Source organism: Bubalus kerabau, chromosome 8 (genome assembly GCF_029407905.1).
Source record: "Bubalus kerabau isolate K-KA32 ecotype Philippines breed swamp buffalo chromosome 8, PCC_UOA_SB_1v2, whole genome shotgun sequence".
NCBI lineage: Eukaryota > Metazoa > Chordata > Mammalia > Artiodactyla > Bovidae > Bubalus > Bubalus kerabau.
This window is the reverse complement of record NC_073631.1, coordinates 57,695,545-57,708,557: the sequence shown is the minus strand read 5'-3', so window position 1 is coordinate 57,708,557 and position 13,013 is coordinate 57,695,545.

Below are 13,013 nucleotides of genomic sequence, written 5' to 3'. Positions count from 1 at the left end.
CACACACACATACACATATATATACACATATACTTGATTTAAAAAATTTTGATAGCTACCACTCAACTGGTCTTCCAAAAGATTTTTACCCTGTATACTCTAAACAACACTGTAATGAAAACACATAGTTTTCCGCATGCTTACAAACACTAAAATTTGTTAGTTTCAGCTTTGTGCTGTTTTTTTCTCTTTTGCTAATCTGGTGGGAAATTATATTTAATTGTTTTATTTTCCCTCTTTCTGAATACTGGAGAGAAAATTTCTGTTCATTGGTAAAATAGAAATGTTTTCTTTCTCTAACTTCATACCTTACTAAATATGACCCAGACATAACAGATTCAGGTAATATAGTGATTTCTTTTACATTTCATATTTTGGCAATGTTTAAGTATTAAAAGGTTTAGGTTAAAATATAGATTTACAGCTTCTCTTTTAAAAGATCATAAGATCTAGCAACACTAATCCTATTCTCCTTAGTGACACAATGCATTGATGCCAAGCAGTGGCTGTATCCCCTAGATGGAGTGTGTCTTCTCCCAACTGCCCTCAGGTGGCCTGTGTTTCTCGGCTATTTCTAGGAGACATTAACTTGGCTACCCTGAACCAACTATTCCTCAAGCATATAAATTTTTGACATAATTTGTTAAAATTAAAAGTTAACATTCTCTTTGCTTTTGTTATTAACCTAATGAATCATCAAGCCTACTTCATTTGCAAAATATAAGTGGAAAACAAGGTATTGTCAGATGTTTCCTTCCAAAAATACGTTTTTCTATAGATAGTTTAGATTCATCCCTTTGGGGTTTTTTTAGAGGATACAAATTGTTTTAATGTATAACTAAATAATATTTGAAAAACATTTCTATGTGTAAAAAAAAGAATAAACTAATTCCAGATGCAACTGAATACATTTGAATTAGACATTTTCACTGAGTCAATATAATATTTTAAGCCTGACACTTATTTTAAAATGAGATATCAAAAAATTATTTTATCTGATAGTATAAATACTCATGGACTATTACATATTAAATTATCCTCCTAAATAATACCTTGAACAATTGCCTCATTAAACTACAAAGTACCTCTCAACAATATGTTTTACTGAAGCCCTCACAACTCTGCTTACATTAGGCATGTGAAGGCACAGGAATTGCCTTTTATCTACCAACTAAAGTTGGCACTTGGAAGGAGATTCCCTCAATTGCAGGCAAGTATACTGCTCTACTTGCAAATGGTTCCTCTGTCTATATGTGGACAGTAGTCTCCGTGCCTGGGAGCAGCTACTTGTAACCTAACCAAAAGGAAGACCTGGTCAGTGGAATCAAGGACAGGACCATTTTGCTCCATTGTTCTCTTTTTCCTATGATACATACACTTTTACCATAATTTTTTTTAATTCTAAGCAATTATATTTCAATGCAAGATTTGTGAGTTGGCAATTCCATGTGTATAGGTATCATTATCACTACCTAGAATAATTATTCCAACTGCTTTTGAATTTATTGTTTACCAAATACTCATTAGCATCTTTGATGTGCCAGAGACTGTACTAAGTGACAGTTATAAAAGGGTGAACAAAAACACTAGATTCCTGCCATTATGTGACTTATCTGCCATCATGTGACTATCTGAATAGATAAGAGGGAGAAACAATAAACAAATGTATCCTTACTGAATTAATTATCCAGCTCATCAATAAAGAAATTATTTCCAATAATGACAAGGTAATATGAAGCAGGGCAAAGGGTCTGAGAAAGATAAGATGGTGTAGAGAATGGGGAACAAACATAAATAAACATCTCAAAAATTATTTTAAATAACACATCTCTAGAGAACCATCCCCAATTACAGGTACCACCATTCCATAATGATATTTATAAACTAAAATTATGCACTTACATGAAAGAAACATAATAGTAAGGGATTGGGAGAACATACCATACAAAGAATAGCTGAAAGATATGGTGATATTTGGACTGAAAAATAAAATAATAAAAGGAGAAATATGACACTTAGGTTTAGACATGTTGAAAGTTGTCATGAAATAAAAGGAACAGAATAATGTTATGTTTCATATAGGAAGAACTAGGCTAGGATTGAGCAACTAAGCGCACACACACACATAGGCTAGGAATAATAGGAAAAAAGTAAAATCAGTACATGATTTATTGGATCATCATCTTGTACCCAGCACTAGATGATGTTTTGCAAATAACTATTAATTAATATTGTTGTGATTTCTTGAGATTTTTCTCTTTTTAAATTATTTATTTTAATTGGAGGCTAGTTACTTTACAATATTGTAGTAGTTTTTGCCATACATTGACATGAATCAGTCATGGGTGTACATGTGCCCCCCATCCTGAACCCCTCTCCTCCTCCCTCCCCATCCCATCCCTCAGGGTTGTCCCAGTGCCCTGGCTTTGAGTGCCCTGGCTTTGAGTGCCCTGTCTCATGCATTGAACTTGGACTGGTCATCTATTTCACATATGGTAATAAACATGTTTCAATACTATTCTCTCAAGTCATCTCACCCTCGCCTTCTCCCACAGATTCCAAAGAGATTTTTCTTTTATTGCTCTTATCAGGGCACTGCGACCAATGAAGTTTTTTCAAAAAATGTTCAGATTTATACAGATAGTGAATGGTGAAGCTGGAATTTGGCTTTGCGTTTTCTCCATAGCAGCCTGCCCCAATGGCTCAATCTGCCTGCAGTGCAGAAGACACAGGAGATGAGGGTTTGATCCCTGAGTTGGGAAGATCTGCTGGAGATGGGAATGGCAACCCACTCCAGTATTCTTGTCTGGAGAATCCCATGGACAGAGGAGCCTGGCGGGCTGTAGTCCACGGGGTCGCAAAGAATTGGACACAACTGAAGCAACTAAGCAGCAGCTGCAGCTTGTTCACAGCAAATGTTCTTTCCTCTGCATCCTGATAGCTTTTGATTTTAGCTTAATAAAAAACATAACTTTTTAACATCTAAAACTTACTTCACTTGGTGAAGTAGTGGACTTCCTATAATAGGAGCTGTTACTGAAGAGGTCCCTTAGGTGGGATTCTTGTACTGTGTGGAGAGTAACTTCTAAGGTCTCCTATAATCCTAAGAGACTGCAGTTTTCACTGACTGAATTAGGAAGTCATCGTCTACAGCACCCTCCCCAATTATTAGCACAGTTTACTTCACAGGATTAGCAAATCATCACCTATTAAAGATCTGAACCCTGCAGGATTTGAAAGTCTACTCCATAAATGGGCAGCCCTGAAGTAGAATAAGAGTACTGTATTAGACACCAAAGGGAAGTGGGCTAGCCTCAAAAGAAAACTTCACCTAGTTCACAGCTTTGACTAGGACCAGATTGCAAAACACCTTCCCGATTCTGGTATGGTTTTCATTTTCCAAAGTTGCAATTCCCTAGTGTAGTCAAGTTTAGCATTTTAGGCTCAGCAAGGGTGAAAAAAATCTTTTGTAATAACAGGGGGTTTTGTTTTGACTCATTTTGTTAATATTTCTCAAATAGGACACAGACAGGACATTTCACATTGCTTTTATCAATCAGTCATGCCTGGTGTTTCCACATTAGGTAAAATTCTCAAAAGCCACACATCTTCAGTTGAGTTAGTGGTTCTTTCCAGTTGACAACACTTAACATATGCCCTTAAACCTTAGTTTTGTGTCTGAGTTTTCAATTCAAACTAAAATTAACATTAAATGTTCAGTGGAATTTCATAGTTTGGTTTTGTGCTGTTGTGTTGGATGCCAAAGTACCTCTTTTTATTGGCTTTGAATGTATATGCTGTTAACAACATCCCGTGACTAGTCCTGACATGTCTTTGGACTGGTTCAAAGCTGCTAAGTCCTTTCAGTCATGTCTGACTCTGTGTGACCCCATAGACGGCAGCCCACCAGGCTCCTCCGTCCCTGGGATTCTCCAGGCAAGAACACTGGAGTGGGTTGCCATTTCCTTCTCCAATGCATGAAAGTGAAAAGTGAAAGTGAAGCTGCTCAGTTGTGCTGACTCTTAGAGACCCCATGGACTGCAGCCTACCAGGCTCCTCCATCCATGGGATTTTCCAGGCAAGAGTACTGGAGTGGGTTGCCATTGCCTAGCTTTAATTTTATTTACTTACTTTCTCTTTGGCAAGGTTAAATAATCTAGTTGCTGTAGTTTCTCATTATTACCCTTGTAAGTCCTATGATAGCTTCAAACACACTGTTCCCTTCTTTGGCCTCTTAATTACATCTTCTATGTAAGATGGGTGACACTGAGGTTGGGCCTCAGTTAACTAATGAGATTGGACTAAATCATGGCCCAGGGTAACTTGGCTTGCTAATTCCTCAAATTTAGTAGTGCTGGTTTAAAAACTCCAAGTGATGTAAAAGAGGGGAAATTAAGGTGATTTGCCTTTAGTTCCACTTTGGGAACCTGGCATTACAGAGGCCAACTAGAATCTAAATTAACATTAATTTTACAATTAATGAGAAGACAGAATGGGGAGAAATCTTCAGAAAGACTATCAATGCATTTTTGTATTTTCTATCATTCTCCAAACTTTAATTTGTGAAGATATGTTTCATCACACTTTCAAATTAGTCTAGATTCTATAAATTTTTCTTTTTCATTAATTTTGCCTGTAAGGTATACAGCTGCCAAATATTTCGTGTAACAATAATACTGGGTTTAATATTTTCTAAACCAAGCACATGAACACACATACACGCACACACATACACACACACATATATAGTGATTTAGTAAAAAGTATTTCTGCAAAGACTGTCAGCAAATATCATGCTGGCATTATTAAATATAATAAATAGTGTTTTATTATTGCTAGTTATATGTAAAACACTAAGCTACATATATGAAAAATAAAGTCATATTGCTGTCCTCAAATTTGCAAATTATTTCACCCATAGAAGCAGTATCAAAATAAGTAGTAGGAAGCTAGAAACATCATTATTATTCATTTAATCAGAAAGTATTTGTTGATTCTTTACTAAGTGCTCTGCTAGGTCATAGGAACATTAGTTCAGTTCAGTCACTCAGTCGTGTCCAGCTCTTTGAGACCCCATGGACTGCAGCACACCAGGCTTCCGTGTCCATCACCAACTCCCGGAGCCTACTCAAACTCATGTCCACCGAGTCAGTGATGCCATCCAATCATCTCATCCTCTGTCATCTCCTTCTCCTCCCACCTTCAATCATTCCCAGCATCAAGGTCTTTTGAAATGAGTCAGGTCTTCGCATCAGTTGGCTAAAGTATTGGAGTTTAAAACTGCTCCTGCAATTAAAATGCTTACCTTCTTGAAAGGAAGCAGAAATAAACAAATGATTTCTAAAACTATGGGTTTTAACAGTTATTCTCAAAGGGTGATTTGCTGAACAGTAACATTAGCAACCACTGGAAACTTAGACATGAAAATTCCCAGTTTTCACTAGAGACCCACTGAATCAGAATCTCTCCAGAGGATTTTTATAAAGTTTGAAAACCTCTGTGCTATAATTTTAGATGTTCCAAAGTGGGTAAAATTTATGACTAGAGATGCTGTTCCTTGCTGCTACTGCTGCTGCTAAGTCGCTTCAGTCGTGTCCGACTCTGTGCGACCCCATTAGATGGCAGCCCACCAGGATCCCCAGTCCCTGGGATGCTCCAGGCAAGAGTACTGGAGTGGGATGCCATTGCCTTCTCTGGATGCTGTTCCTTAGGGGATCTTTAATAATGTAACACAGAAAGCATCAAGTCTCTCAGAAAATGATGATCCATTTTCAGGTCCTTCCTCTGGTGGGATAAGACTTTTTCTAACAATGGAGCTTTAAGGTATGCATTAAAGTAGGCTACGGTGATGTCCATCAGAAAAATCCTGTTCCAAGATGGGAGGGTAATTGTAACCAGCAACTAGGTAACTGGAACCATATATTTTAAAGTTTACATTAGAATTCCTAAGATCTGATAGTGTGAAATATGCCTTCATCCCATCTGGCAGTGTTAGGTTGGCAGTCAATGCAGCTATACTGGCCAGTGGTCAAGAGAGCACACTAGTTCTGTACCTATGCAACTCTACATGAACAGAAGTAGACTGAAGAGAAGGTACTGGCCTGACTACTGTTGCTATTGCCATCTGGACTGGCACAATGTCTCTGGCACATCCCTTCCAAAAGTAAAATAAATTATAGGTATAAAGGTAGTGAAGAAGGAGTAGTAAGTGGCTAATGGTAAAAGAAGGATTTAGTCAGTTTTACAGTGAGGAAAATCCACTATTATCTTGCCTACTCAAGACACCCATGGCAAGAGATGATGATGTTTCTTAGCTTAGCTATGCCATGTGTCTCAGAGAATGAAGCTATTCCTGCTTTTGGAAACTTGTTTTTGGAAATGTGCAAGATTGATAGAAGCCTGAAAACCTCAGTAGCTTCACTCTGGGAGATGCTTTTGCTCATATGTTATGATAGCCTGTATTATTTATTAATGAATATAGTAAAATTTTTGACTGTTTTCTTCAGATTGTGTCTACTACCATAAAGTCACATGTTTTAACACTAGTACTGTTGGTGGGATTATAATATGATATTGATGGTCAAATGTACCGGGAAACTAAGTTAGAACTTCATCAGGATATAATACTGTTAGAAAATGGCTGGCCTGATAAAGAACTACATTTAGTTAACCATCAGCTAAACAGTTCTACAGAAATGTATCACAAGATAAAAACAGCAGTAGATCAAAAGACAAAAATATGAAAATGAATGTGATGGTTTCATAATATGAATTAGTTTTTTTTCTTAAAATCTATTCCTGCCTCTGGGCTTTCTTGGTGGCTCAGATAGTAAAAAATCCGCCTGTAATGCGGGAGACCTGCTTTTGATACCTGTGTTGGGAAGATCCCCTGGAGGAAGGCATGGCAACCCACTCCTGTATTCTTGCCCAGAGAATCCCAGTGGACAGAGGTACCTGGCGGGCTACAGTCCATGGGATCGCAAAGAATTGGACATGACTGAGCGACAAAGCACACATTTCCTACCCTTACTGTGTCTCTTCCAAAAGTTGGGTATATTTATAATGATACTATTGCCATGTCTGTCATAAATGTTACATTACATGGAGATTCTCAATCAAACTTGATTATTTTGCTCTAGGAGAGCCTTGGCCAAAGGCCAGTTGTGGCCTATGTAGTAAAGAGGTCCTGCCCCTGGAAAGGTCTCAACTTTGCCTTCAGTTTCTACTAAATAATCTATGTGATACCTGGTAGAAGCATCCTTGTTGAGTGTGGGGACTGGTCACCCTGGTCTTAGGGTGAGACCAGCCACACTGAACTGTCCTAGGAAACAAGCTGGACATACCAAGCAGACCAGCAGTATAACTTAGGGTGAGGACTTCGAATCATACAGCATGAGTCAACCTGGAGAATGAGAGCTACTATGTGAGAAGGCGGTTAATTCATTGTTCCTACAGAATGAAGTCCTAATACAAATTTTGAACATCCAAACTTGGCTCAACTTTCCTGGTTGGCAATACCTCATGGATATTGTCACACATCAATGCTGAAAAAGTAACACATCCTGACTGCTTGGAGAGAGGACAATGTAAGCTTCATATTTGGAAACTTACTGGGCTCTGCTCTATGCATCCCTTCCTTTGGCTAATTTTAATCCTATCAGTCCTTTTCCTGTGATAAATTACAATTGTGAGTGTAATAGTTTTCAATGAATTCTGTGAGTACTTTAGTGATTATCAAGCCTGAGAGTAGTTTTGGGAACCTCTGATCTTATAATTGGTGTCAGAAATGAGGGTGGTATTAGAGATGACACCTTCCAAGTGTATAGGTGGTCCTGATTCCTTGAAATTCTTTATTTTTTGTTGTTGCTTTTGAATTTCTATATTTTTAAATGTGTGAGATTCCCATTCTACATTGTGAGACCCGTGGTTTTGAGCATTTAGTTTCTTATATATATATATATATAAAAACTCCAAGTGAAAGAGTCCATCTAGGCATTTATAGAGAGGTATCTGGATTGTGTAGCGCTTACATTTAAAAAAAATACTATAAAAATTGAGTTGCCCTAGAACCAGCAAGGTTGAGAAACAGATTGTCTGGGTATATTCGATACCACTGGCGCAAAGAATAAAGAGCTGGGAGCCTGGGGGACATGCAACTGCTACACTTGAGGAATGCCACTGGGAGCTTTCCTGGGTTATCATGACGTGTGTGTGTGTGTGTGTGTATTCAAATGCCAGCTGTACACAAGAGGATCAGCTGTCTATCCTAAGACCTGATTTTCATGAGTAGCTACAGTGTATAACTGCAGTGAGAGCAGTTCTTGACAAGACTTAGCCAGGTCACTAAGCCTTCCTTGACTTAGTTAATTGGGATAGTGTCTACCTTGCCAACTTTAACAATGTTATTGTAAGGCTCAAAGGACATGATGTCAAGCCAATTTATAAACTGTAAAGTCCCATGTAAAAGTAAGTTATTAATATTCTGTCTTTGACAATGTGTCTCTCATTTGCTTTTCTCACAGGAACCCTAAAACTGCCTCAACCACATGCATTGGAGAAAATGTGTATTGTTCAGTGTCATTTGTTTACACTTCTCAGTGGGATTTGATTTGAAGGAAATCAAAAACAAATTTGATTTTGCTGCTTTAAAATATTAAAAACATTTCCTAAAAATAGAATGGAAAAAATTTGGCATGTGATTAGTACTTATATAGTTTTCTTTTTAAGTCTAAATCCCTTTCTTCTAGTACATGACTTCAATGCTTGTGGCTTTTGTCTGTAGTAAAGCCTTATTTTACAGATTTTATCCCATGACTATGTTCCAAATATTGTATTAGATGACCTGATTCACTTATTGGATTCCCTGGAGGCTCAGTGGTAAGGAATCTGCCTCCCAAACTGCAGGAGACACAGGTTCAACCCCTGGGTTGGGACAATTCCCTTGAAAAGGAAATGACAACCAATTCTGGTATTCTTGCCTGGGAAATCCTATGGACAGAGGAGCCTGGTGGGTATAGTCCATGGGGTCGCAATGAGCTGGACACAACTTAGCAACTAAAAAACAGTTCATTTATTAAAATACATCTATTAAATACATATTTATTGGGTTCTGTCCATATATGATATGCTTTACTTGAGGCCTCTTGTGAAAGAAAAAACTTGGTCCCTACTCTTAAGGAGTTTAGAGTCTAATGAAGAGAACACTATTCAGAAAAATACCTGGAGGTATTTTTCTTAACAAGATATAGACAAAGTGCAGTGAGAGCTTAGAGGGAACAAATAAAACTTCCCCCAGATTATCAAAGAGAGAGTCACAGGCTAGGCAGAGGAGACACTGTGGGCCTGACAAAATCTGGAGACCTCAAGGCTGTGATTTTGAAAAAAGAGAGCCTCAAGGGAAATTAAGGAGAAGGGACAAGAGTAGACAGCAGGCACAGTGGTTTTTTGTGCTAAGCCAATGATTTTAGATTTCATTCTGAATCTAAGCAGAACTGTTGAAGAATTTTGAACATGATAGTGATTCATTCCCAACCTCTTTGGGTTTTAAAATGCATAATGTGAATCAACATTTGTCTTATCTTTGAGATCATATTTCATTTCAATCAAAGAAGTATATGTTCACTAATAATCAGGGAAAAGCAAATCAAAATGACAGTGAGATACTACTCGCACCTGTCAGAATGGCTATCATGGAAAAGGCAGCATGTAACAAGTGCTGGCTGGAGAAGGCAGTGGCACCCCACTCCAGTACTCTTGCCTGGAAAATCCCATGCACAGAGGAGCCTGGTAGGCTGCAGTCCATGGGGTCGCTAAGAGTCGGACACGACTGAGCGACTTCACTTTGACTTTTCACTTTCATGCATTGGAGGAGGAAACAGCAACCCACTCCATTGTTCTTGCCTAGAGAATCCCATGGACAGAGGAGCCTGGTGGGCTGCAGTCCATGGGGTCATACAGAGTCGGACACGACTGAAGTGACTTAGCAGCAGCAGCAGCAGCAGCAACAAGTCCTGGCAAGGATGTGGAGAAAAGGGTATCTTTGTGCACTATTAGCAGGAATATAAATTAATACAGTTGCTATGGAAAACAGTATGGTAGTCCTTCGGAAAAAAAATAGAACTGCCATGAGATCAATAATTCCACTTCTGGGTATTTACCTGAAATAAACAAAAACACTAATTCACAAAGATATTTGCACCTCTATGTTCACTGCAGCATTATTCACAATAGGCAAGCTATGGAGGTAGCCTAAGTAGGCACTAATGGATGAATTGATAAAGAATTTTGTGTGTGCTCAGTTGCTCAGTCATGTCCAGTTCTTTGCAATCCCATGGAATGTAACCCACCAGTCTCCTCTGTCCATGAAATTTTCTAAGCAAGGATACTGGAGTGGTTTGCCATTTCCTTCTCCAGAGTATCTTCTTAACCCAACGGTCAAACCTGCATCTCATGTGTCTCCTACATTGGCGGGCAGATTCTTTACCACTGTGCCACCTGGGAAGTCCAAAGAATATTACTCAGCCATAAAAGAGAGAATGAAATCTTCCTGTTTGTGATAACATGGATGGACCTATATGGTGTTATGCAAGACAGAGGAAGACAGATATCATATCATTCCACTTATGTGGAATCAAAAAACAAAACAAGTAGGCAAACATAACAAAAGACAGATACAGAGAAGAGCTTAGTGTTTGCCAGTTGGGAAGGGAGTTGGCAGTGGAAGAGTGGGTGAAATGGGTGAATGGGATGAAAAGGTATACATTTCCAGTTATAAAACAAGTCATGAGGATCTAATATGCACCATGGTGACTAGAGTTGATAATACGGTACTGTGTGTTTGAATGGGCTTCCATGGTGGCTCAGACAGTAAAGAACCCGCCTGCAATGAGGGAGACCTGGGTTCAATCCCTGGATTGGGAAGATCCCCTGGAGGAGGGCATGACAACCCACTCTAGTATTCTTGCCCAGAGACTCCCCATGGACAGAGGAGCCTGGCGAGTTGCAGTGCATGGGATTGCAAAGAGTCGTACATGACTGAGCGACTAAGCACCGTTTATTTGAAAGTTGTTAAAAGAGTGACTCTTAAATATTCTTACCACAAAAAAGGAATGATAATTATGTAAAGTGATGAAGGTGCTAACTAATCCTATTGTGTAAGAATTGGTAATACATAAGTGTATCAAATCAACATTGTATACCTTAAACTTATATAATGTCATATGTCAATTATATTTAGATGAAGTTGGGAAAATAATTTATCTTAAAAATTCTTGTGGATTTGACATTCTATACCTTAGGATAATTAGCAGTTATTTCCATTGTTTACCAGACAGTAAAACTGAGTTCCAGGGAAACGCACTGTTTCTCTTATGCCTTAAGACAACCCCATCTGCCACCCCAAAACACATACACAGACACACACACAGAGACTGACTTCTGCCTGAGTCACTTGTTCAATTTGCATAGCATAGACCTGCTCCTTGGGTAAGCACTCGGCCTAAAGCGCTCCTCCAAGGTGGCTTTGTCCTCTTGTTACTCTGACCATAGAAAGGCTTTTCTCATCTGTCCATCAGCTTTCTTTTATAATTGTATCATCACACTTCGTTTCTTTGTATTCAGGCTCTGGCCACTGATCACCATCTGTAAGAAAAGAACCTCCTTTTCCCATTATGATACAAACAGTCCAGTCCCTTTATTCTTTTTTTTTTCTTTCAGCATATACTCTTACTCCCCCTCCCCTTTTTCTTACTCTTATTGTCTATTCTTTTATCACAATTCCTTTTTGCTTGACAGCACCCCATAAAATTCACTGGGGTTAAATCCTTTGATGATGATTCTTCAAGTGCTTTCTCAATTCAAATTGTATGACATTTTTGTTTTACGTTTGTTTTACATTTTCACTGGTTTCAAAGTCTAGTGAATTTTTCACATTGCTTTTATGGTACTTTGTGTTTTTCCTGCCCATTTTAATTGCCTGATTATTGAACAGATCCTCTTCAGTTAAACCTTTCTAAATTTATCTGGCATGAGCTTTGGTGGAAGAAAAGTGAGCATTGCTAAATGTTAGATCATTAGAAACTGCTTGCTACTGATGGCAATTACGATAAAGTGAGAGACATATTCCACATTTAAATTTTATGCTTTCTTGGGTTTCCTAAATTCTACTTTATCCAACAAAAATAAAGAGTTCTCTTAGTATTATCAAGGTTTGCATTGACTTGGCTTCATGGGGTGTTTGGTTGGTTGGTCATTTGTTCTTTATTAATTTTAAAAGTCTGAATAATAAATCCATAGAACTGGATTTATTTTTTTAATGTGACCTAGGACAAATTACTTCTCTGAGTCTTAATTTTCTTATCTGGAAATGGCAAATAAGATCTATTTCATGGATATTTGGAGAGGTCTAAATCAAAGGCAGTGTATGAAGCACCAGGCTTATTCTTTGGAATATGTTGTGTTCAATAATTATTAGTTTCTTTCTGTTTTCTTTTTCAGTGAGATTGTTATTTGTTAATATAAAACATTTAGATTTTAAAAATATACTTTTATTTCTAACTTCAAATTACTTTCATAGATAGCTTTATGATTATGCCAATAATATCTTTTAAAAATGACTAACCAGAGAAAAACACAGGATTTTAAAATTAATTTTGAATCTATTAGTTTTTTTTTTTTAACACATAGGCTATCAAAGACCCAGATGTGCACCATATGAGCTGATGAAAAAGTATGTAGGAAGTTGTGATAAAAGCTTTTCTTTTTTGTCTTATCAAATCTTAAATTCAAGGTTACTCTTATACAGCTGATATATATTAAATAGAATATTTTTATTTAAATAAATATGGTTGGTCTAAATATGGAAAAGTTGAACAGAGAATTGAAACATTTCCTCCTAGGAAATGGTAAGGTTGGAATGGTATCCTGATATTTCTAGAGCATCTCTTCAGTATGAACAGAATATCACAATTAGAGAAAAAATATTTTGGTCATTTTATATTGTCCCAAATGTAGAC